Source organism: Mercenaria mercenaria, chromosome 2 (genome assembly GCF_021730395.1).
Source record: "Mercenaria mercenaria strain notata chromosome 2, MADL_Memer_1, whole genome shotgun sequence".
Lineage (NCBI taxonomy): Eukaryota > Metazoa > Mollusca > Bivalvia > Venerida > Veneridae > Mercenaria > Mercenaria mercenaria.
Genome location: NC_069362.1, coordinates 89783662 through 89810434, shown reverse-complemented (window position 1 = coordinate 89810434; position 26773 = coordinate 89783662). Strand labels below are relative to the sequence as shown.

Here is a 26773-nt window from a genome sequence, read left to right as displayed (position 1 = left end):
TATAATTTATCAATACCACTGATGGGGAAATTGGTTTGACAAAATAAATATCATTTGCAGACACAATGGGATCTTTAGGGTTTTTTTAAACAGTTTATCGGGAAACATGGTTTTCTTTGAAAAATGAGTATAGTTTTAGATTAAGTATTGTACACTGGGGACTCTAAATGTCCATGGCTTTGTCTTAAAAAACAAGAAAATAACTAAAAAAAGAAGAAGCAAAGGTGACTAGATGTCTAACATAATCCCAAGAACGTTTTTGGTATACTATAAATTTCATGACTGTTTTGAAAACTCTATATTTGGCGCCTGTATCTCATTCCAAAATGTAATAATCGTCCCTGCTTCATAAGATTCTATTTCTCTCAAATGTAACCATTCTGGGTGTGATGAAAGGTATGCATGGAAGCTCTAGCCCACTGGGAATTTCTACAATGACGTCAGAACAACTGACAATTCAGAGCCAAAGTCAGACCTTAAAATGCCTAGTAGTCAGCTTAGGTCACTTCAGATATACATAAAACGTACACATTCATTCCATACAACATCAATGAAATCGTATCAGAAAACTATAGTATGTACCTACATTTTCAGGCCACTTGCATTACGTTTAAACTGAACATAAGCCACTACCTCTTTATTTCGATGAAATCGGATTGCCATGTAAATTTTGCAGGGTGCTGGCGGACTCCTTTTTAAGTACATATACTGCAGGCATTGTAAACTTGGTCCAGATTTCAAAAGATGCGATGCTCGTTCAAACAGTTCATGAGTAAATACTGCGACTTCAACGGTAAAATGAAAAAATATTCAATTCTATTTTATTCCATTTCAAGACGGAACAGTACGAAGACAGTTTTTAAGCCTGAGTAAATCGACCTTGACTTCGTCAAAGTTGGCGTTTCAGAGCGTAAATGTTCTCCATGTTAGAAATTGAGGCTTTTAACCTGATTAAAGCAGGCATTTATCGTAACTGTTGGATTTAAATCATTCGTTGCAGAAGGATTTTCACGTGTTTTTGTCCAAATCGAAACTTCGTTACTTGATGACTTGTTTTGTACAGTCATAATTTCTAGTTAGCACCTCTGATTTAAATTATTTGAGCTTCGGGTGAATAAACCTTTGATGAAATTAATTTCAAAAAGACAGTAACCTAGTATTCTCTTTAACACTCACTATACAGTTTACATCTTCTGTTTGTTTATCACATTATACATTGAGGTATTTTCATAATTACAATGACAAAAATGATGCTGACGTACTTGGTGATGGAACAGAGTAGAAATGTTCATGTAGAATAAGAAGTTACGTTTCCAAAGGTTAAATCACATTTAAGATAGTTTATAGCTTATAAACGATGAAAACCTCTGTAATACAAGAAAAACAAAAGTTGAACCCACCTTATCTCGTAATGTCCCTAATACACATTATAATAAGCAGGTAATTTATAACATTCCGCTATTATTACAATAGGAAATCTAACCCAGTTCATGTGTATATCTTTTACAAGATATCATAAGTATGTACCCAAACAAAACAATCGAACTGCAAGCTAACACTACAACAGATGGCAATGACAGCTAGTTACAAAATATGATTTACAACTAAGTACGGAATCGAACTATGCACCATTAAAAAGTGCTTATCAGTATCTAACATCCTCATCAACAGCGACATGTGTGTATGTACTGATTCAAATAAATATTTGTCTCAGACAGTTATGCAACGGTAGCAATTTTCTAAGTCACGGTTAAGTATGCTAACTGAACAGTGATATTAAAATATTAATAATACATTATTGAATTGGATGATATGCATACAGACATGAACCTATTTATTTTAAGGTTGAGGACCAGGCAAGGAAATATCAATGGTCACTAAAAATACAAACTATAATGTGAAACAAGAAGCCTTGTTCATTCGGTATTTTAATAAAATTTAAACCAACTTTAAGTTAATAATCTTTCTAACCATGCAAAATAGAATACAATTAATTATACTTAATAATCATTATATAAAGATGAAGGTCTTGTGTTTCTTTGAAATGGTATCTAAATATATGATATCTTTATAGTATATAGAAGGAAAATAATCAAATTATCTTTTTTGATGAACGACACGTGATTCGAAGTGAGCGGCCCTGGCAACGGAGTTTAACACAAAATATATATACAATAATAAAATTAAAACTGTATCAAAGTGTAAAGTGTATTGTTTTCAAATGATAAAACAATGAGAATTATCTGAAGTAAGAACTAAACTGCCCACTTCCAAAATTAAAAAGGAATCCGTCGGCAAATAAAGTCATTAAATATTATATGTACAAGTTTTTTGCACTGAATGTTTATTGTTTAGCCCTTTTGCAACTGGTCACTAAGCAATCTTGCCTGATTGTGCGTTGACGACACAGGTAGGTGACTCCATGACAGAACAAATAATTACTTGAACTCCTGTCTAATTTTCAAGTGCGTTTCAGATTTGTTTGACGTTTTTAGTGATTCATTGATTGATTAAACAAAATAAATAGACTGTCGCAAGGACTGACAACCGATCTGTAAAACTAGTATATCAAAGGCAAGTCAAATACCACGGATGTCGTCACTTTAAGACGTGTACACTATTGTCAGCTGTTGCGTTTATGTCACACGTTTTGTCTTCGTTATTGAAGCTGACAGACAACACAATTTCATGTAATGGAGAACACTTACTTTTATGCTAATCAATTTTGAAAATCCTTATGTTGTGACATATGATACACTTCAATGTTTCAGTAGGTGTTGGCCTTTGGATCTGGATATTGCGAATGGCATATCTAATGAAAGAGCAATACTCCAGACCAATTATATATACTTTCCGCGGCCGTAATGTAGTAAAACGTATAATTAGCGTCTGATGGCCCTTTCACGCTTCCGTAGAATCAACATTTGTCACACTATGTCTAGGTCTGCAGCTCTCAAATACGGAAATATCTGACATCCGAGGCATATACTGATACTTTAAGACAACATCAAAAAGGACCTTTGGAACAATTTGACGAAGTTCCAAAAATCGCCATATATCCTTGCTCCGTTACGGACCCATGTGGACTTTGTGTTTACTCCGAGTGCAAATATATTATTTCATGGATGAAAAGCTGACATGTAGTGCTAAAGCCTAGGCATTTTGACTCCTCATTGGCAAAAATGTTCACGCGCATATACTTAGACGGGGTGACCCCTGCACGTGAACCCTGGCTATTGACCAATGCAAATGCGACTTTCGTTTTCAAGTTTAGCCTGTGTACTTTCATTTTCTTTACTTCCGGGAAAAGCTGAAGTTCATCTAATGTCATTTTTTGTGTTGTCAAAAACATATGTATGCCTGGCGAGATTGTAAACAAATGCGATGGCCGTCCTAGGGATATTAACTAAAAAGTTTAGCCATCCCGAAAATTCCGTCTTGTCACACCTTTCTTAGTAATATTTAATAGGTTTTCCTCCTTTCTTCTTTAGTGACTTTTTGTTTGTAGTAATAGGTGAATACTTTTGTTTAACTACTATGGAACACAGCGTAACATGATTCCTTTCAAACGAGAGGACGGGTCCATTCATTGTGGTTTGTGCCATTACTTGTACAGAAGTTGATATGTGAATGTCCATCCCTTTACAGATTGAATTTTATGCGTTCAAAAGCACAATCTTTGCGTTGGTACTACTATTCTGTCATTCGGCTTCGTAGATTCCTCTCAGAGTGATAAATCCGTTTTCGAGAAATCCTCGAATCCGTTCAGAATTTAATATATAGTTCAGATTTAATGTGTTCTAAAACTTTTGAAAAATGGAATTGTATTAAGCACGGCTTCCTTGAAAAAGTCAAACGGAAGGTCGCATTCTCAAAATACGTTTTGGTCTTCAAGATCGGTATAGTTTATATCCAAAATGTGGATGAGTTGATGACATTCAGAAATAAAAAATATTTTGACCCGATGAACTTTCATCCTATCTATTTGGCCGACTCCTATTCTATCCAAACTATAGCAACAGATAAAAATGATTTGTTTTTGTCCTGGTATTGACCTGACTATCCATTAAAGAAATTGGTCAAATTGCTATTGTTTTCCAAATTACTCATACGTGATTGCGGGCAAATGAACTTTGAGCAAATAAGCTAGTAAGATTCGTACGGTGCACGTCAAATGTGTGTAATATCAAGAGGTTAATGCACGGCTTGGCTGTGCCTTCTTGTCCTAATGGCAAACAAGTGTCATAATTGCCAGAGGGCTTTACACGGAGAGCCATTATGAAACAAAATGTGCCAATACAACCAGCTGTATATTGAACTTTTTATTGTATTCATTCTCTTCATGTTTAAGTTGTTTTATTATTTTACATATTTTCCACCAACTTTTAAGCAGCATCAATTGTATTGCTTTTTCATCGACTATGCCTTCATATCATCAGAATCGATCTTAAATGCTTTAACACGCTTTCAACCGCCATAATGACGTTGCTACATGACATCAATCGCAGAACGCGCTGACATTCCGGTTACCTCGGGTCATTATGACTATGGCACTTGAAGCACACTGCGCCATTACGGATTCGTCACGGCGGCCGAAATGACCGTTATTGACGGCTTTTTTTGTTACTATTTATAGTAAGGTATATAATAATATGTCATAATTTGGTTTGTCAAAAAGTGTGTATTTCATGTCATCAAAACTAGGAAATTTATGTATTTTTGATATTTCATAGCTACGATAAATATTGCACGTCTGACGTAAGTTTAATTTCAACCAATCTACGAGTTTTTCTTGTACGTTGATTCTGGTAGTGGATTATTTTAAGTACGTGTAATTGTAACAAGTAAATTGAAACAATTGACTTTACATCGAAAAATGAATGAATGACAGCCGACTTAGTCATAATAATGATTAACAGCAAATGCTCACACTGTTGTGTGATGATGGTAATGGTGGGGTGGGGGGGGGGGGGGGGTTAATTTATACCTGTAGTTTCCCAACGATGATCAAATTTTCTAGACTCTAAAATTAATTTAAAAGATTGTATAGAAGAATTGCACATTTTTCTTTTCCTTTAAGTAATCCGAGACAAATGATTTTCCCTCAGTTCAAAATGTATTTGATAATAACGTCATATGAGCAAGAACTGTAATAATACGAAATAGACCAACGAAATAGACCAAAAATGAGCAACTAGTCCTATGTAGTGTGCTGACCTACTAGATAAGCATTCTCATTTTTCATTTCACCAAAAAAGTAATGAACGGATTTTGTAAAAAAAGGAGACCCCCGTTTGTCAGAAATCAAAGTACACAAATAGTTGTTATCCGGATTTCTTTGGATTTTAGAAATAAAATCAGAAAAGCCTTGTAAGCTGCCCTGTGACTCGGTCTGTATTATTTCATAACAAATTCGTATTGTGTTGTCTTTGGTTTTAATCCCGGTTATGTCGTTTTTTTTTAACCTTTTAGCCTTTGTTTTAATGAGCATTGCATATTTTCCAAATAGTGTACACGTACATACTGATGTCACATAGCTTTTATGTTATATTTATGCTCATGTAGACTCTTATTAAATAAAAATGTCAAGTTCCTTTGAAACACAATTCTATATTAAAGGAAACTGAAGTCCATAAAACATTAGACAGAAATCAAACCAGCGAATTATCAAAACACGCTGACAGTTGCAACGAATAGACCAGCAGCTCATTTTACATTTAACACCAACCGTGATTACATAATCACATTAGTATTCGCAATGTGCGGAGAAAACATAATCACCAGGCTTTGAAAGAACCATGTTTTTGTTCGCCGAAACTCTATTATCAACTGTGAAATTTGATTCTTTTTTCACTTGATATGTTTCTTTCCAATAACAGACATACATTTTATAACGAACTTCATGGAAATATAGATCACAGAATGCGAACGAGTATAATGCAACTGAAAGCTGTTGACTGACGTCATGCTGTTTCGTCTACGGACGCCTGCATGTAGTCAGCGCATTCCAGCAAGCATTGTAGCAAATTGATCATATTCTGATCTTTAAAATCAATTCATCATGACTCTAATGCAATATCGCAAATAGCGGGAAAAAGGAACCTCTCTGTGGTGTGTTAATTATGATGTCAATGGTTGCTGTTTAGCTTTGCGCATGAGAAATGTTTCTTTAATGTAAACATTGTTTAGTTTGTCATCAAAACATATATGCTTAGATGCTGTATATAAAGACACATTTATTCATCGGTGACAAACAAAATATTAATATATTGTTTAGGTTGGACAGCCTAAAACATGTCATTCATACATGTTAAATACTGCAAAATGTGTTTCTCTGGATATATGTTCAAACAAGCTTATCTAAAAGACAGTCATTGATTAGGGCGAATTAATGTTTAATCTTTTATCATTATAAGCCATAATAGCATGTAATCTTAGGATTATATTGTACTGTTGTTCCTTTTCATATGATAATAGATGTGATGTCCGTAGTCCTTCCTCATGTACATGTTTATATCTAGAAATAATATAGATGTTGTTGTATGTAGTTTTCCATGTCCTTGTACATATTTGTCATGTTTGTATGTTACATTTAACAAATTATTGTATCATGTAACAAGAAACGTTTATATGTTTACGTTACTTAATAAAGAATCTTGAATCTTGAATCTTTAATTTAAAATTTCCGTGCACAACAGTGGACATACCTTTAAAAATTACCAGCTAATTACATGCTGATGCAAAATCTGTTGATAGCGACATAAGTTTGAATACGATCTAATAATTTACGTAACTGTAACTAGGGAACATATTAAACAAACAAAAAATATAACAAATCTGTGTTCTCTATAATTTCTAGATAAAACTTATACTGTAATCCTCGATATTCTGTAACAAAACATGCAAGTTACAGTTACAAAATTTACTATGATACGCACTTCTCCTGTTGCAGACGCTCCTCCAACTGGCTTTAACATAATAACAGCATTTATGTAATATTGATTAAATCTTTGAAGTAACAAGGGTCCAGTCACTGACCACATTCAGTTTTTAACGCTATAGCAATTTACCACGACTGTCGCCTGTAAATAACGTTCTTAGTCATTCAGACAATTTTTGTCAGACTGTTTTCGGAAAGCAACTTAAGATTATTCAGATTATGCAACTCATTAACTATTCGAAGGTCATGAATGCGTTACAGTGATATACACTGTTTTCCCAATATTGTTCAGGTCAATGTACACACTTATTGAGTATTATTCTTTACAATTTGAGTAACAAACAACAGCAGTTGAAAACGTACAATAAAATATAACGTAAACTGCGTTTAACTTACTTTTTACATTTGAAAAATTCAATTCTATTCTGTTCTGATTTTGTTGAAAGGCCTTCGCTCAACACACATGTATTTGTAGAACGTAATAATAGAGATAACAGTATGTAGAACAAAGGTATGATTTAGAACAGTATAGTAAACCACTTTCCGCTTCAAATCAATTAAGAAGATACCACCACTGATATTTTGGAGTGTCGGTTAATTAAAAGGTGAAATTTTCTTAAACAGTATGTTACGTGGGTAACAGCTGCTTGGTATATCAGGGATACGTCGAGTGTGTTACTGAGAAAAGTCGAGCGCACTGTTACTGTTACAAAGGCTACTGTTTTATATAAGGCAGGTTTTAACGAGCTATGTTGTTGCATGATTAACATCATTTGCATGGTAAAGATAAATTTATAAAAATTTAATACACTTTTATTATGTATATAAATTGTTAATAGTCTATTGTAATTCAATAACTGAATGGCAATGTACTGTATTTTATGCTTTTGCTTTTATTATGATGTGTTGAATGTGTAAATTGATGAGACTGTAATAAATAAAATATATACACTTGTTTATATCGAAGGCGAATGCATGCTAGCCGTATTTGACCGATTTGCAAGCCGTGTACACTTTCAAATACATCATAATATTATGCTGCAAACTGTAAAGTTATATGATTTCGTGGTTTGTCAAACATGACTATTTCGTAAAGATATAATTTCGGGATTTCATTTTTTTTTAAATTTCTAGACGATGTTACAAACAAAATATTTAACCTCCGTGTGGGCCCAACTTGGTAGAGAAGCATGCTAATAGTTCAGAGCGCTAAGTGAACACAAGCAAGTGTCAAAGATCTTTAAAATTGAAAAAGCTCCATCATTTGTTGAAAGTCGGATTAACCACCCTCACAATCACAGTTCTGCGAAACAAAATTTTATATGTGAATGTTATGTAATTAATAATGTATATGTTTTTGAATTTTGGACACCTTTCAAAGGTGAGTGAAGCATAGGACATATTGAGACAAAGACACAGGGAAAATGCAGCTTCCTTTACCAAGCTATACATTTGTAAAATGATGTTCACGCACGAAAGAAGATGTTTTGTCTAGCTTCTTTCTCATATATTAAATATTTATTGTTGAAATGTTTTTGTTTTGCTGAATACTATTCGGCTTCCAGACAAATTCGAGCAAATACGTGTCATTTAACCTAGTGCAAAGAAAGGGTGAACTTTCACGAACTCTAGTCTCGCTTCCAAATGAAACACTTTCAGTTTATTTATACTGTGAGAATGTAACATTTAAGTGCATTTTAATCATCTTTGGCTTTCCTAAGCAAGGCCTTCACAGCTAGAACTGCACTTAAGACCACCTGTGATTAAAAACCATATATCATTAAAGACCTCGACTTCCTTTCCATATTAAACATTTTCATCGTACCAAAGCATTGTCATAAGTTTTGGCATTATATTGTTTTTCCGAATCCGAACCTTGCTTGTTGTTAAGATGTACTAAAAATGACAATAGTTCATTAAAATTAAACGTTTACTTTGTAATATACGTATATGACGAAAATGAGTTTATTTCTCTAACAATGGTGTTTAAAAATATTTCTGGTTGGAAAATGATAAACAAAATAGTTAACTTCTTTTTAGGAAATGTCATGCAACAAAAATGTTTGTGTTTAATACGTGAAATAACAAAATAAGTTTTCTTATATAACAGCACACGTTTTGTTAATCAATGTATATTACCTTAATATTTTTCATCAAGATCAAAGAAAACTGCCACATCATGCAATAATTGGAATAAAATCATCAATTTACTTCGATATATTCTTTCTTTTGAACGAAAAAGATTTGAATTAACTGTGCACTTGAATAACACTATAACTATTACAGTTCACGAAATTAAAATCGTAAATTATTTGTCTGTTGATGTGTGTTCATTGTTTCTACATCCACGAAGTCAAGACTGCAAAATTCATCTCAGCTACTTGTTTACATGACAAAAACAAATTGATTACTGTAGAAGTTTTCAGTCTGCGTCATGAGCGCTCTTTGAGAGCTTGTATTGTAATTAGTTTGTGTATTGTAGAAGTAATTATGTTTCAGGCTATTTATACGGAGTTGTTTTAAAGGTTGGTAGAGAAGCTTTTTTATACTTTCTCCGAGCGTCTACTGCGGTCGGAATCTAAGCTGAATTCCTAGCAAAATTCTTAAAAAATCTGGTCTTGTTTTGACCTGGGATTAGGATAGAAACACTTATATCCAAAATAATGAATTTAACGCGTATTTCTCTATTTACGTTGCCAAATAAAACAAAGAAAGCAATAAAGCACATACCAATTAAGGTGTCTGTAATCCTTTTAGGCAAAATTCTGATAACCCACAACACCAGGCAGCTTATATCTATACCATGCGGTAATGGCGACTTTATTTGTTTTATATATTTCGTGTAGTGGAACAATTTGGATGGTAATTGACCTTTACACTAGAAACTGATATACTTCAACGTGTTATTTCTCGTTAATATTTCAGATCACGCAACGTTCCATGATAACACCGCTAAGGCTTGCGCCGTTTTGCGGGAAAATATTCCTTAGTGTATAAAATATAATCCGGTGAAAATCTTTTGTCAGTTTTGTTCCGCATTTCATTACCATGGCATGAACAACCAAACCATTTACGTCGATGTGGTACGGGGACTTAACTTTTTATAACATGTACATTGAATATGTATGAATTAAAATGTCCTTGAAAAAAAGTCGGTTTTTTGTTCGCTAGCTTTCTTTAACCAAAGGAAAAGTTAATATTTTATTTCATTAATAAAATAGTCCGTGTGTTTATTTATTAACTACACCGCAGCATTTGGATCGAAATGTCACTACTTTGATTTTGGAATAAGGCGATTTTCGCTGTTAGGCAATGTATATGAAGTAATTGTCTTTCCCTCCTGATTCTGATGAGGAAATGGTCAATTATGTGCAAGGAACAAGTCCAGTAATTGTACAGAATCTAGGTATGTGTTAGATTGACTGAGATAAGAGAAATGATAATACTAGTGTTATGATCAAGTTCGTCATATAAGGATAAGAGGGAGGTTTGATTTGAATATCAACAAATCATCAGAAGACACCGTTTTGTAAAATGTGCAAAACAAGTGTAATTGCATCAGCATGCTGTTCTACTTATATAGGGATTAGAGTTTCAGACAGTCCAACAACATAAATACATCACCGTTTTCAAAGAACTGTTACAAATTTAACACTTACTTCTAACCTATTTGACCATATTTGAATTTGTAGTTGGAAGTCTCTATTTGGAAAGGGGAAAGCAGTTCATGCCTGTTTCGTTTATAGAGGATTGGACACGCGATCGGTCGGCAAGAAAATTAATCCACCTGTAATAGTTTACAATATACTGGCTAGGGTTCCGTAGACCTGGACTAGAGATATAAGATGCCTCTAGTTGTCGGGCTTGTACCTAAGACATCATGTTACCAACATTTCTCCCTTTTGTACGTCCGTTTTGGAAAAACGGAACGTATTATGTGCTGGCATATTCGTCCCTCATAATTCGTATCCGGAGCATAACTTGATAACCATTAAAGATATTGATTTTAAACCCGGCAATAGGTAAATAGCGGTGCGACGATGTGCGGCGCACTTGAATCGGCTCTGTAGGTCAAAGGTAAAGGTTAAAAACTGAGCTAAAATGTCAAAACTGTCCCTCATATATTGTTTCCGGATCATAACAGACTTCAAACTTGGCATGTAGGTAGGTTGCAATAAGACAATGTGCCAAGCTTATAGGTTGGGTTTGTAGGTCAAGGGTCAAGGTCACAAATTGAGCTCAAACTGCAACAATCAACATTACATCCCCGTTAACCCCATCCCCACAAACATACAGCGTTTTGCCCTTAAGTATACTTCGCCACCACCGCACATCCACACCTTGCTCCCCCACCCCAACTCTCGCCCCCTCTAACCTCCGGATCACTAAAACAATTCTTTAAATTTGGTTTTATCTTTATAATTTTGCTTCCGTCCTCCTCTGATATAACCCTTCGGGCGTATAATTCCCCACTTGGCGAAGCTCTTGTTTATTTTGCAAATGGCGACATACCGATAAAATGTGAACATCTGTTTTTTACACTCGGACATTATTAAAATGCATTGAATGAAGTTTGGCAACATTTGTTAGAGCATGGTAAGGTATTTAGTGTGTTGTCAAGCAGTCCGGAAGTTTTGCCCCTTTTTCTGTCCATAGGATAGGTAACTGTTTTCATGCAGAGAGATTTACATGTTTATGTGCAGCTGCGTTTTTCATTTTCTTAACATGAGTTTGTGATATTCGTTTTCGTGTTAAAACCGACAATTTGTAATGAAAGGTAAACTAACATCGATCAGATAGTTACCTTTAGCTGACGAGCATTAACAATATTCTATTGTGCTGAAATATGCAAACGTGAGTATATGATTCTATTCCAATTTACATAACCAGTTTTCTATTTGGCTAGTGATCATAACACTTATTTCCTTGTGACCTAAAACATTTATATGGTGAGCATCACCTGCTTTAATTATTATTGATCAGTATAAGGTACCAGCCTTTTTCCCCCAAAATGATAGACACAAACTAATTGGTCCATAAGATAGAATGTACGGATGCACTAATTTGGAATAGGGAAATAGAGAATGGCTATTGATTTACACTCATATCACTAATAAGAAACCGACACTTCCCGCATTAAGGAGATAATACAAATACGGCAATAATATTTCAATAACGAATTTAAAGATGAGCACAGACAATTCTTTACATTTTTGTTATACACAAGGGAAGGTTTTCTCTCGGAGTTGTCAAAGATGGGCGCCGTCGAGGGGTCATTTTATATTATCACCCAGTGAAATAAAGTAAGTTTACTGCATGCAATAAAACTAGATTAATATCGTAGGAAACTTTTCGGCGCCGCCGTCCTTTCTGGTGTCATATCTGTCAGTTTGGTACATACATTATATACACATTTAGATAATATTTAATGTATACAGAGGCATAATAGTATTAAAGTTGAAGGATATCAGAGGTTAGTTAAAGCTTGAGGTGTACATAAGAATATTTAAGTTTGACTTATACACAGGCATCTTAATTTAGTGTATAAAAGCATTTTTAAATTGGTGTAATAACGCGTATTTAAGTTTAAGGTGTACAGTAACATACCTAAGTTGGAGGTGTCCAAAGAAGCATATATTTCTTATGATCCATGAACATTTTGGTGGGTGTGGACGGACGGGTGGGTGGCTCTGTGATGGACATACGTTTTCAATTTATATAGAAAAGGAACGTGGCAATAGTTTTTTTTTGTATATTTCATAATTAGTTATGTCTTTTGTATTACAACTATTTTTTACTTTTTTGTTTGGTTTAACGTCACACTGAAGCTGATGTAATGGCGACATTCCAGCTTTTGATGGTTTAAGACCTCAGGTGCCTATCCAGAAATTATTTCCGGTACGGGCTGGCATCTGGTAGAACAATCTACCTTCAGTATGTCTATTATTTATAAGGTGTAATAACATTTTTTTTAACTATATCGGACTAGGCCTGTGTTCCCAGGGCAACGACATTTCCTTCTTCTTCATACAACGTATATCATATACTAGTAGATGTATATGAACATTTATGCGAAGCTTCTACCAAGTTCTGCCAAATAGTGATACGAAAATCAATTATACTTTAGTGATATTGAAATACTGGGTTTCTACAAAAGGGTTGAGATGTTTTTATAATGGTATTATTCTTGGTTTGTGCCGGGCTTTCTTCACATACACCATGACAAACATGCACTTTGACATTTTTTACAGATTATTGCGCAATACCAATGAAAAGCACGACGAATATCTCCTCTATCACTGTAAATAAAACTTGCGCATATTGTCACGATATACATTCTGCATACCCAGATTGTGTTTGAAATTTAATGAAATACGAAATGTTGTATTTTATTTGATGACACCTGAAACATAATATAAATATAAATAGATTGGTCCTCCACCTTTATTTTCTCCGAACATACATATGAAGCTGGGGAATTTCAATTTGTCGTAAATGTGACGCTTACGTCTTCTGTAAACAGTATGAACAGAAACGTTTCAGGAACTTTCAAATTAAATAACTGGAAACTATTTAGTTTTCACATTGCTCTTTATTTCGATTTGCGCTAATCAATTTCTTTTCTGGATTGCTTAATATACTATCCTAAATGAAGAGAAGAGGAAGCCGTCGTATATCTTAGAAAGAGAAACTGTAATTGAATTTCGTGTGTGCTTCATATATTGAAATATAAGGTAACACGATATATCAAGTTTTAACAACGCTTTTACGCCTGACTTGATACAAGAATTTGTACATTACTATAAACAATACCTTTTATGTACATTATGAATGAATTACTATAGTTATTTTACGCATGATAGTTATTTCATGCACTATAGCTATTACACGCATTGTAGTTATTTCACGCATTATAGTTATTTCACGCAGTGTAGTTATTCCACACACTATAGTTATTTCACGCAATTTAGTTATTTCACGCACTACAGTTATGTCACAAAGTTCTTTCACGCATTTTATTCATTTCACGCACTATAGTTATTTCACGTATTATAGTTATTTCACGCACTATAGTTATTTCATGCATTGTAATTATTTCACGCACTATAGTTATTTCACGCATTGTAGTTATTTCACGCATTATAGTTTTTTTCACGCACTATAGTTTTTTTCACGCACTATAGTTATTTCACGTATTTTAGTTATGTCACGCACTATAGTTATTTCACGCATTGTATTTATTTCACGCATTATAGTTTGTTTGAAGTTTACTGCAATTCTAAGAAGCGTTTTAATAGGCGATAAAGTGGATCAACATTTAGTCAGTTATTTTAATTGCCGGAAATCGAGGAATAGAAATAATTTAAACTTAATGCTTTTATTTCTTTATGTTTCATATTGTTCTAAGAAATAATATATAGGTTAAGATTCCATTTAAATTGTAAGGAGTTGGGAATTTTAAACAGAGTTTCACAAAGTTTATGAGAAGAATCACTATTTAGCAGAAATTAAAATAATTTGTCCGCTCTATCAATAGCGAACAAATTTCTTTAGTTTAGATGTAATAAAACCCAAATATCACAATCTTGTGGTTTTGTATGCGTTCAAATTAGAATTAATTGCTTCAAACATGTGCTACAAAATAATTCATCATTTACACTCTTTGAGAAAAAACTATTAGCAGGAATGACAGGCGTAGCTATTGATTTTGAAAACATTTTCTGAAGTGTTATAGTATGTGCATCTGTGCATTTTCGGTACAATTCCATTTTACTTAAAACATTCTGAAGTAGTCACTTGATGATAATACGTAAGCAATGGCTTTTATTTCCACAAATCTATTTATAGAGAATAATAAAAGTCAAACTGGTTTATTAAGGAGTGTTTTTGCGACATTTCAATACTTTTAGAAAATCGGTCAACCAATTGAAATCGACACTAACTGTAATCAAAGAATGTCTTTTACATTCTTGCCATACAAGTGAATATATATACGGTCTAAGCCTAAGATTAGTTCATTATGAGCAGTGAATATCACTTATCACTTATATGTCAATGAGATGATAAATTTCTAAGTCAAATACATCGTATTCATATATTTCAGCTTACGATTAATGAACACACATTTAAAAAGTAACTGAGGTTTTTGTAATCACGTGATTATGTCACGCATATGGGATTGTTAAAACAGCCTAACGTGTGCCAGTTTTAGCAAGGATCGTACTCTACCATTTGCATTAACAAGAACATTTTTTTTAAAGATAGTCGGCGCATTTCAGATCAATTCTTAAAACACGAAGTGTATACTTTGGAATATTACGCAAACAACTTTATTTGCCTATAAACGGAACTTGAATATCAGTTACGTTTCACAATGAATACAGTTTTAAAACTCAAAGTAAATCAACACCTACTTACTCCTCCCGAGGTGTACCATCACATAATATGGAGCTCAAACTAATCAATCAAAGACCCGATATTAAAAACTGACAGGTAATACATAGTCATATATTCTATTCAATTTGAACAACAGATAGTTCTTTAATTGCGAAATTACATTTAAATATATCATAAAATTTCAAACATATATTTTATTGTTTATTTATTTTATTTTGAATATGAAAAAAGAAATATTCCAACGAACACAGTAGTGCCGAGGCGGTCAGGCAAATCAAATTAATATGTTGTACAATATTACAAAATAATGTAACAGTGTTTCATAGACAGGAAAAGCCTAATTGCTCACACTGACGGCTACAGCTTTGAGTCAGAAACAATTGTGTTGTTGTTGATGGGCTGTTTGCGTAATATAAAAATAACACCTTTCATTAAAGCCCGAAAACACAACATTTATTGACCTTTTTCATTCGATATCATCCAACCGAAAGAACCTTACAAAGTTTTCCAGTCTAAAACTAACTTGTCATTCATACAACGTTTTAACCACTAGACTGTGCAACCCAGCCGCAGAATGGTATTACTTACCGGTAACCTAGTCCATATTAAAATATTTCGTATGTACCATTGTCTCATTATTGTAATTGTAAGAAATATATTAAAACAACATCGTCTGAATAAGACAGTCATGATGACCTTCAGTCTGACATTGAATATATAGCGGCCATTAACAGCAACCGAACGGTAACAGTCTGAGTTTGTAGAGATTTTTCAAGTGGAAGGGAATCACGAAAAGAATGTTTTCACATTTAGAGTGAAATTGTGACAATGAACAATCCGGAGCATCAACCGATGCTAAGGGCAAAACAACAATCAACCTAGAAATCAGCAATGTTTCTCCTCACAATAATAATCAAGTTGAAAATGATGAATCAGGCCAACATAATCATTACAGTGGCCATTATCATAAGTCGTATCGTCCTCAATATCAACAGTATCATTACATAAATCGTATCTACATCCTCGTTACAATCATGATAATTATCACCGTCACTACCATCCAGATAAGAAATAGCATTCTACCATGATACAAACAAAACTAGTTGATGGTAAAACTGATGATGACGAAAAATAAGCTGATAATTATGGTGATTGTGACGATGATGACGAATGATGATAATGAAGACCTTTACGACGATATTTCAAAGATCATAAAATCTGAACATGAAATATTTTATTCACATCTGTTGCAATACTATGTATTTAAAACCGATATTGAAATACTTACATAAAAGTTTTAAGCGATGTTTTTTCAATTTACGTTTCAAATATAACTTCTTCTCGGCACTGTATGACTTGTTTTCTGTCGATAAACCGTAAAATCCAACTCGCTCACTATAACAATTACTCTGCTATTATACTGAAATACCAAAATACGTTCCATTCAATGAAACGTTTCGGTTGAAACGCATATTGTTACTACGTTTACATTGAGTTATCAGCCCGCCCGCTTAGCTCAGTAGGTAAGAGCGTTGGTCTACGGATCGCGGGGTCGCGAGTTCGATCCTCGGGCGTTCTCCGTGACTATTTGATAAACGACATTGTGTCTGAAATCATTAGTCCTCCACCTCTGATAATTCATGTGGGGAAGTTGGCAGTTACTTGCGGAGAACAGGTTTGTACTGGTACAGAATCCAGGAACACTGGTTAGGTTAACTGCCCGCCGTTACATGACTGAAATACTGTTGAAAAACGGCGTTAAAACCAAAACAAAACAAAAACATTTAGTTATCACCAAATTGCGTTGCTACCATTTTGAGGCTAAACAGTGCGGTAATGCAGTATAAATGAATAATATTTTTCTATTCAAAATACAATTTTGTTCAGTAGCATATACCACAGCACGGTTCTGAAACTGAATAATACATTTAAACTGACTGACTTTTCTGAAAGTTTAAATAAAATTTGTAGTAAAGTAAGATTGGTGAAACTAGCGAATGATATTTTAGAATGTTCGAAGCTTCATATATATCCGATATTTAATAAACAAAACAAATCAAGTATCACTGTCGCCAAAATTACAGACAGCAAGGCTGTAGTATGTCACGTCAACTATTTAATGATGAATAAATTCTATTTATGCAGTCAATAGCTACCGATTGTCTAGTATGGTAGACATAAAAGAGGATATGAATACATTTCAGCGCATTTCGACAATATCTTATTGAAGAAGCATCGAGTGCAGAATGCGTTAACTTCAAGGAAAAATCGCCCGTATCAAGATAGAATTGGCATTTCGGTTATATACTTTAGACAATAAAAGGAAATGTACCCAAGGTATGATAATTTTCCAAAAGTCCTTTCGGTGTCATTAATTTTCTTTCAGCGCTAACATTTCTATCTGGAAATTTTAACACATGTCATATAAAGAAATATTTGGCTTCGGTTCAAAATATATATAACAAATGTTTCTCATGTGTGTAATTTACAATGTGTAGCGGACTTTCAGACCGAGCAACCACAGAGGAGCAGATTTAAGTGTATATACTTGAGACACGAAGCTAGAAATTTTATGAAGGCAATGCGGTCTAAGTGCAGCTGTCAGATAGTTTCCATAGCTTACTGGGATACTTCATAAATTTGTCCATCAGCACACTTAAACGGTATCTTTAAATGATAAAAGTTCAAATTTAATACCACAAGAAATAATTTGATGTTATGAAAAATACACAGAGTGAAGGAACTATTTTTTTTTTTTTTTTGAAATATCGTCTCAGTTCCTACCGTTATTTCAGGAATACACGGTCAATTTCATTTTAATTATCTGTGATGTCTGGGTGTTTGCGTTGTGTGTATCAATATCTAAGTATATCAGATGCCAGAAGTATCAGAATTCAAATATCCCAAGACAAAGACTGTGTTTTATTTCACGCTTTGGCCTGCGTTTTAAACGATACTTTTCAGACTAAATCGTGACATTGTTTGAAATATCAAATTTTTTGAATATGACACGAAATTAGTTTTGATCTCGTGATACACTTTGTAAATGCTTAAATTATTATTGTCCTAGCCACTTTCATTTGTAGACAAAACATTTTCTTTTTTGTTTTACATACACTATGTTATGCGACTGCAGGTCTTCGTTTTGAGGGATTTCATATATCATGTCATACTTTTAGCAAAGTATTATTTCGTTTTGTTTATTTAACTGATTATAGCAAACGTAAGACGATCTAGTATACCAATAAGTAAACCATTCCAAACCCGTTGTGCCCTAGAAATATTTAGGAAACACGTTGTATTTACTTAGTACACAACGTTTCGGATAAAAATACATCCATAATAATTATTTTCATCAAATTAAGCAGAGTTTAGGAAAGTAGAAGAGCATCTATATCAAGTTTCTTGTTTGGCCAGACACCTTGGCTACGAGAGCGGCCAATCTGTTATGGTAGACTGAACGTAATTGGAAAAAAAGAAATTGATATGGCCAGTAATCAAACTCATGAAAGATATAAACCTTTGACAGGAAGTGTTCGTCTATTTTAATGAAATTATTTTATCAAGTGTATAGCATCTTATTAATTTTAAAAATTGCGACTTTCGCTGGAAACACCAAATGTTTCTTCACAATGGCACACGTAATTGCAAGCGTTAATTAATATTGTAATAACGAGTCAGAAAATATACATCAAAGATCCTCATCACTTTGATGCATAGACGGAGACAGCCGCTTTTTATGATAATAACGATTGCAAGTTGTTTCATCTATCGTTAGAAATCCGATTGTATAATGCATTCGTCCCCACTTCCAATATAATATAAAACAGTTGCAATAACACATGGTAAATGAATTTCAAATTAACGCATTGAAATAAACTTTTGTTTTTTTATTACTTCAAGTGCGGAAAGAAATTAAACTTCATATGCCTAACCATTAATTTTCCATTCTCTATCAGTCTACATTTATTGGAACATTATTGGAACAAATGTAGATACATATTGTAGTAATTAACACTTATAACTAACACTAATAAAACAATAACGATAAAATTGAAAAGGTTCTTATCATAAAGTATATTGCATTTTTTTTGTAAATTCTTAATTATTATGCAGCGTATAAAAAAGATACTGTATAAAGAAAATAACAGATTACAATATATTGTATAAAATAATAAATATCCCGACTTTGTTTTTGATAAACACCTCAAATAAGAAAAGAAATTCGTTCAATGTAATTCTTTCATAACAATACGCTAATTGGATATGGTGAAAAGTAACTTAAATTATTCGCATGCATAATCTCCTTGAGATATAAATTTTCAAAAGTTGTTTGCCTCTATTTGTCTGTCTCCTAAATATATGTATATTGTTACTTATATTTCAACCAGGCATGTCTAGTACAAGGCATTATGTAAGTACCTTTATCAAATGCCTTAATATATATAGTAACAAAAGCCTAATGGCCGCCGCGAATGGATCCATAATGCACTGCCTCACAAGCCATAAGCACAATGGCCCAAGTAACCAAACCTTCGGCACGCTCTGACGTCGACGTCATGTAGCAGCGTGGCTGTCGCCTGAAAGGGAGCTTCTATTATAGGGCGTACAATGGCAAGCCGTTGAGTAACCTTTTAGTATTAAAAACTATGTGGATTTTTCTACACGACTAGACGAATAAAATGAAAAAAAGAACATACTCAGTATTTGAAGAAGAACATTGATAAGAAAAATTGCAGTTTTTTATATAAAACATTTGAAAGTTAAATCTTTTTTGTCGAAATTGCTATTTTGGTTGTCTAGTAAACTTTCTCATTTAGTTTATTGTATAATAATTGAAAACAATTGAAAGAGTTCGTGCTTGTGTATCAAAATAAATACAATTTTGATTTGAAGTTTTGAGCAATCAACATCAAAGATAATTTAATCGCTGACATCTCTTAAAATTGCTTTATTAAATACTGCGGGTTGCTGTCTTACACATTCCCATCATCTTGAAATGTATGAGACAAATTCAAAACTGATCAGGCTATTCTGAAAATGTAAAACACTCCTTTTACCGCACAAGAAGACCTTTATAACGCTGCATGCTATCGATGATATTGTCCTATATTTTAAGAAAAATCAAGGAAAAAATCGTGTTACGATAAAGTTGGATCAAACAGTAAGACATGATGCATGTTATGTTATATCAGTGAAATTCGAAACACAATGTAAGAAATGAACTTTTCGGTAGTTTTGGGCATGGAGTGCAATGATTTAAAACTATTTGCTCTTATAAGTGTGAAAATGATGTCTGGTAGAATCTATCCAATAATTCATTGGTAATTGGGGAGATGAGGGCGACAGCAAATTATTCAAGTGATAATCTATCATTCTGCCAGACTTTACTTAAAGTCAGCCTTACGAAAATCGAACGATCTGCACGCTCGCTCTAAAACATGCAGGCCTTGCTGTCAGTATAGCAAATGAAAACAACATTTCCTGGCTGTCCACTTCATGTGTCACGTGCAGAACATTTTACTATACGTTGCGGAGAACACATACGTTTCACTTTAGTTTCGAAAGTGTTATACGGAGAAATGATACATATGATCTAGTTTCAATAAGGTTATACTTTACCATTCTTGTGTCTGTTATTAGAGTTAACGGTACGTTTACGTATAGGAAACAGTAAAAGATCGAACAATATCATATCATTTTGTTTCAGTATTCATACTTAACAAGAATAATCTAAAGAATAATGTATTTTAATGCATTTAAATAGTAATGCAATGCCATTTAGACGATAAAACGGTAGAAAAGTTATACATGCATATGTGTAAGATTTTTCAGATATCTTGTTATTCAATATACTTTCTTACATACACACGCACGAGCTGTCAAAATGAAACAAATGAAGAATTAAATACAAGCGTTTAGAATCAAAGAAAGTCGGAAAAATCAGAAAATGTGAACGTGTCACCAATAGAGCCTTACAATACTTTGCAACAATGTTGAAAAAATATGGGATTAATAAATTATTGAAGAATTCCAATGGCTATCTTTCAATTAAATATTTTTTTCTTTATATATTTACCTCAAATTTAGAAACTCTTTATTAAATATATTTATAATTGCATTAGGCTTTATTTTTTGTTAAAAATCTCAGATGATATAGCTGTCCAAATAGATTTAGAAAAGCATTACTTTATATATTGATCATTAACTTACACAATTAGACCCATAATGTGAGACAATCAAAACCAATGGATTCAGTAAAACGTTCGTCTATTGAAACCTTTGACAAATAGTAGAGAAGTAGGATTTAACAAGAAACTAATGTATTTTATGTTCATAACAAAAACTGTGGCAGCCACGTTATAAACGATGGCATTATGAGCCTTTAGCGTTACTAAAGATATAAATTAATTTTGTATGTTGAGCTCTTATCAGCTATCATCAAAATTAATTGCCATGCAGTAACAGTCAACTGTAAAAAAAACCCCCAAAATCCAGCTTTTTTTGTGGTAATACACACTTTTCTGTGTGCATACAGCGTGTATTATTTTAAATCTAATGTTAACTGCTGTTACGTAAACTTGTTAACTTTGTTTACATATTTGTATGTAGTAACTGCTTATGATTTCAAATAAGAGATTAAGGTAAAGTTCCAGTCGGGATTCGAATCACCATCAACAGCAAACAACAAACTGAGCCAATGCACATGGTTTAAAAATGCTTCGTCAGCTTCTACTTGCATAGGCAGCACATGTAAGATGAGCGAATAAAAATATTGTAATTACAGTTAATCTGTCACATTTTTTTCACAGCGTGGCGGATTTTATTTTTGAAAACAATGCATGTATATTTTATACCGTGTTTACTCTTTTAAGCAGATTTAGAAAATTTGGTTATTATAAATAGATTTCTCATACTGTTTCTAAAATATCTGCATTAGCGCATGTGTATGTTCAGTTTCTTACTACTCCCGCACGATAATTTAAACGAAAGCAGTTTTGAGTGTTTAATATCGCTATGTTTAGTGTGTTATAGTAAAGTATAGTCCCTTATACTTATCAATGAGAAATAATTGTTTCATCATCTTGTTGTAGTAATATGTATGTATATTGAAGAGACTGAAATAAAGAATGAAATCTATAACGGAATGAAACTTGTATACTTTTTCTGAATAAAATGAGATATAACAAACAACAACTGAAAAAAAAAACACACACCATGAAGCCGCTTCTCTAACAAATTGAATTCTGTCGATTAAACTTAAAAACTTTCCGCATGCCTTTTTAAGAAGTAGAAATTGACGAAATACATCGAACCATATCTGTTCAAAAGATTGGTTGCGATATGGAGGGCGTGTGGTGCGTTTTGATGAAGTGGTGATGAATTGGCTGGCAACAGTGTTAAAACGAAGCATTTCGAAGTTTTGTCGAGCCGTTGTCACCTAGTTGGGTTCTAGTGACACTATATTGCAGAAATATGTTGTCGGTGTATACGTAAAAGAATCAAAAGTAGTGAGCCTAGATAATTAATGCTTATTGGCAGTAGTTAGATTTGCTGAAAAAAGATGAAGTGAATTTAGAACGATATTCACTGCGATGCAATGATATGTTTTTAGAACAAATAATTGACAGTGTTTTGCTGTACTAACATCACCAGCAGGATAACAGATCAATATTCATTAGTGGAACTATCTGTATAAATATCTGAGTAGAATCGCTTCTTAGTTTACAAAATCAACAATGTCAGTGTTAAACAATACACTTAGTGTTGATACTGTTCGTCAGTATCTCGATTACTTGCTGATATTTTAATCGGTAGCTGTATTACTTTATGATACCGTTCATCGGTGAATCGATAAATGTTACTTTTTGGCGTTCCAAAATGAAATAGACAGTTTTCGTTCGTGATGGAGAAAATAGGAAATGACTGCTAGATTTCATTTGATATGTGCATTATTTGCTCATAACTACTGTTTCACAATTTTTAAATAACAAGACATCTAGAAAGGAAATATAATGAAGGCAATAAGGCGTTTGAAAGGTTGTTAATTTCGTTAATGAGTGAAACCAGAACAAGATGCTTTCACAAAATTGTTTGGAAGCATCAGTAAAACTAATAGAAAATGTGTCAAATCTCTAACGCATTGTTAACTTCTATCCATTAATACAACTGGTTATGAAGAAGGAGACTATCTCGCTTTTCAATTTCATCATCGGTCAACATTAGAAACATTTCTCAGATATCTTAAAGGCTATGGTTTTGAAAGTCCTTTATCACTTCACTAGTAAAAACACAACATATTGACGGATATTCGGACACAGGCACAAACTTCCCTTCCTGCGAGTGTTGTAAATATGTTTAATAAAATCATACAAATTCAGTTAATGTATAGGCTGTGCAACCTTTTATTTTAATACAAGCTATGCAAATATATTCACTAGTCGGTAATTCATATGAAAAGCTAAAACAATTACTAATTCTGTCACATTACGCGCTCATTGCGTATTCCCAAATTACATTGACATGAAAGGCCGTTAATGTGTTGTTTTTTTTTGTAATAATTGTGATTTTGCTTTATCAAATAGCAATACATTTACATTTCATGACAATTGTATTAATATAATTATCTGTAAAGAAAAAATAATGATTCCCAGGAAAGCAATGGCACGTGCTTTATGAAAATTAATTTCCATTTATTCAACGAATTTTTTAAAAGGCCTGGATCTAGCGTTATCACGTAAATCAGAAATTCACAATGCCATCGTTTTCACGCGCAGACCAGTATGAAGACCAACTCCAATGCGTGGGAATGTACTATTTCTTAATGAGATAATTTCTGAGAGTTTGATCTTAATTATTTTTAAATTCGCAATGCTGTCATTATCTTGCTATAATTATTTCCTCATTAATATCAATTGTCATTAGCTACTTTAGAAACATACCAGGAGTGTGAATCTAATTGAAGCGTCTTTCAAATCAATTTTACTTCTACCTCACTCTAAAATACTAGTAAACTGGGGTTATCTTTATCACTTTTTATGGAGTTTAAGCTCAAAACTTACCGTGTCAAGCTCCGGTTTCCTACTTGTACCATAAGATATTTACATTAGCGGGATTCAAATATGCCATCTCCGGGTGCATTCCACTGTATTACAAAACCTTTTAATAAACAACCACAACAAATAATCGCGATATTCTATGCAGGCCTTTCCGCCGACTTGTTTATAGTCGTTATTATTGAAAGCTTTATAATTTCAGACATTTTAGGTAAGTTTAAATCACACTGAAACAAAAACGTTTCTAAAGAGAATTTGTTTTATATCTTTGATCATATCCTGTGATCTTTACGACTACCTCAGGTCATTTCCCCTTGAATTCGCATATACTCATTTTTTTTTCAAGATTAAAAACTTCATTTCAATAATATTTCAACAGAAACTAAATGTGTTCCAGGTTGAGGTTAAAAGTAAAAGTAATATTGTCAGAAAACAAAAAATAAAGTTTATGAAATGCGCAGCATGTATATGAATATGAAACGGAGTTTCTTCCAAAACCGGATTAAAACTGCATTTGTAGCGAAGGTACCTCTCATTTTTAATTTTATTGTGTTAAAAAGGTTTGTGGAAATAACATTTTCGCATTAAAACTGTGCATTCGTGTGTGATTGCTGGATAGTTTTATTAAAATGTAAATTGTAACAGTTTTACAATTTGAGTTAACAGACATAATATTTATTCAGCTTTATATTCTTTCTTAAGTTACTGCTTCCTTTCCCTACGACAATTTGTTGCTTCGAACCATTGAATGAATATACATCTTCCCTCGAGAAAATACCGCGTCCAAACAGCCATTTATCACATATTTAGAATACGAGACGTCTGTATTCAATCAAGGGCTCGTAACAGGACATTTATTGTGGTGACATTTATCATTTGCTGGAAAAATACCGAATCAAGGAATATCCTACGCTAATTAAAGTATCTCCAAGGCCTCTACTGTCGTTCGTTCGTCGTGTTTGGAAGTACGGGCTTGTGATTTATAGCTGATACATCAAATCTGAAGAGTCATTTCCAGTAAATGAAAAAAAAAATTGAAAGGCTATGTTTCATTTGTCGCGGTAAGCGTATTAAGTGAAACACTCTAGCAGTGTTTGAGTGCTTGTTTTGCTTTTTGACTGCAAATTAAAAAAATAGATCTTTTAATACAATTTTTTATTTTTAGCAATTTGTCGCTGATCCTAAATATCTCGTATTAATTAAGACTCATGCTATATCTAAATTGAATTATTTCAGAAAACTCTGCTAATTATTGCCAACAAACTCTGAAGTATCTGCTAATGTGAGACTTCTTTACTAATTGAGAGCAATTAATGCCAGTGAATCACGTTTGCAACGATATGTATAATATGTGCGATGATTTCTTAATCTGCTAAATAAGATTTATTCAATAACATACTCACATGTGTAATACTCTGTAAGAGCAACAGAAACATTCAACAAAAGTATATTAAAATTACTTACGTTGTGCTTCTGATATATTCTATTTATCTCCAAGACCGTCATCAACTACGTTATGCATCTAAGTCTTCTTCCAAAATCCGTATTTACCTGCACATGTACAAGCAAACTTTTATGCTGAAGTGTCAGAAATTCTTTTACCGGTAAAGTCTATCTAACCACTAAGTAAATATATTTAGATAATATATTTAGAAGCAAGCAGAAAATAACCTGCTTAAGTATTTGAAATGTCAGTTACCTTTCATCAGAACATTTACAGATACTGTCAATTTCACGCAGTCAATTAATCCATTCACTCAGTCAAGAAAATTTCAAATATTAATAAGCTTTAACATACAAGAAGCGTTCAAACCTCTTAATGTAGAACCAATAGTTCTCACTGTGCCAAGTTTCTTTTCCTTCTAATGCTGTAATTCTACTGTCTGCACGGTTTTCTAAAGCTCGCAAATATACTCATTGTGCCAAAATATACTCCGTTTTTGCAAAGATATCAAAACACGTCCGTCTTTCACAAAGCATTTCAATGTGCCTAAGATCTTTTCGAATGTTGTAATATTACATTCAAATTAATCATAGCCGCTTACTGTAACTGACATTTCATTTTACATCAGCCACACTGCCAATGCTGTAACATTCAATAAATCGCACACACGGCTCCTTGTAAGCTGGCTTGTATGGAAATAATCGCATCAGCTTTGTCTGTGTAGCCTTTGACCATTGCGACGTGTATCGGATTTTGATTGGCCGAGAAGAATGGAGCGTTGACGTACGGAAGAATTGCCCAGCACATTGATAGACAACGGCTTTTCCGATAAACTTAATAAAGAGGCAATGTACAGGAATTTTCATAGTAATTCGCAATCTGTTTGTTTGTTTGTTTATGTGTTAACAAGCGCTTTGCAGTTACTAATCTTTACCT

At 33.2% G+C, this 26773-nt stretch overlaps 1 protein-coding gene across 2 annotated transcripts in view; it reads right to left on the bottom strand.

Annotated features, from left to right (window-relative positions):
- The window catches only part of LOC123564553 (allatostatin-A receptor-like), a 104680-nt gene extending 78168 nt beyond the window's left edge, over nucleotides 1-26512 (bottom strand). Inside the window, exon 1 of one of the 2 annotated variants that reach the window (XM_053537174.1) lies at nucleotides 25858-26512. The gene's annotated coding sequence lies outside the window, so the exon portion shown is untranslated. Of the gene's footprint in view, nucleotides 1-1400; nucleotides 1500-25857 lie in introns of those variants that run through there. The other variant, XM_045358220.2, reaches the window with a different exon arrangement.
- Nucleotides 26513-26773: the final 261 nt, after the last annotated feature.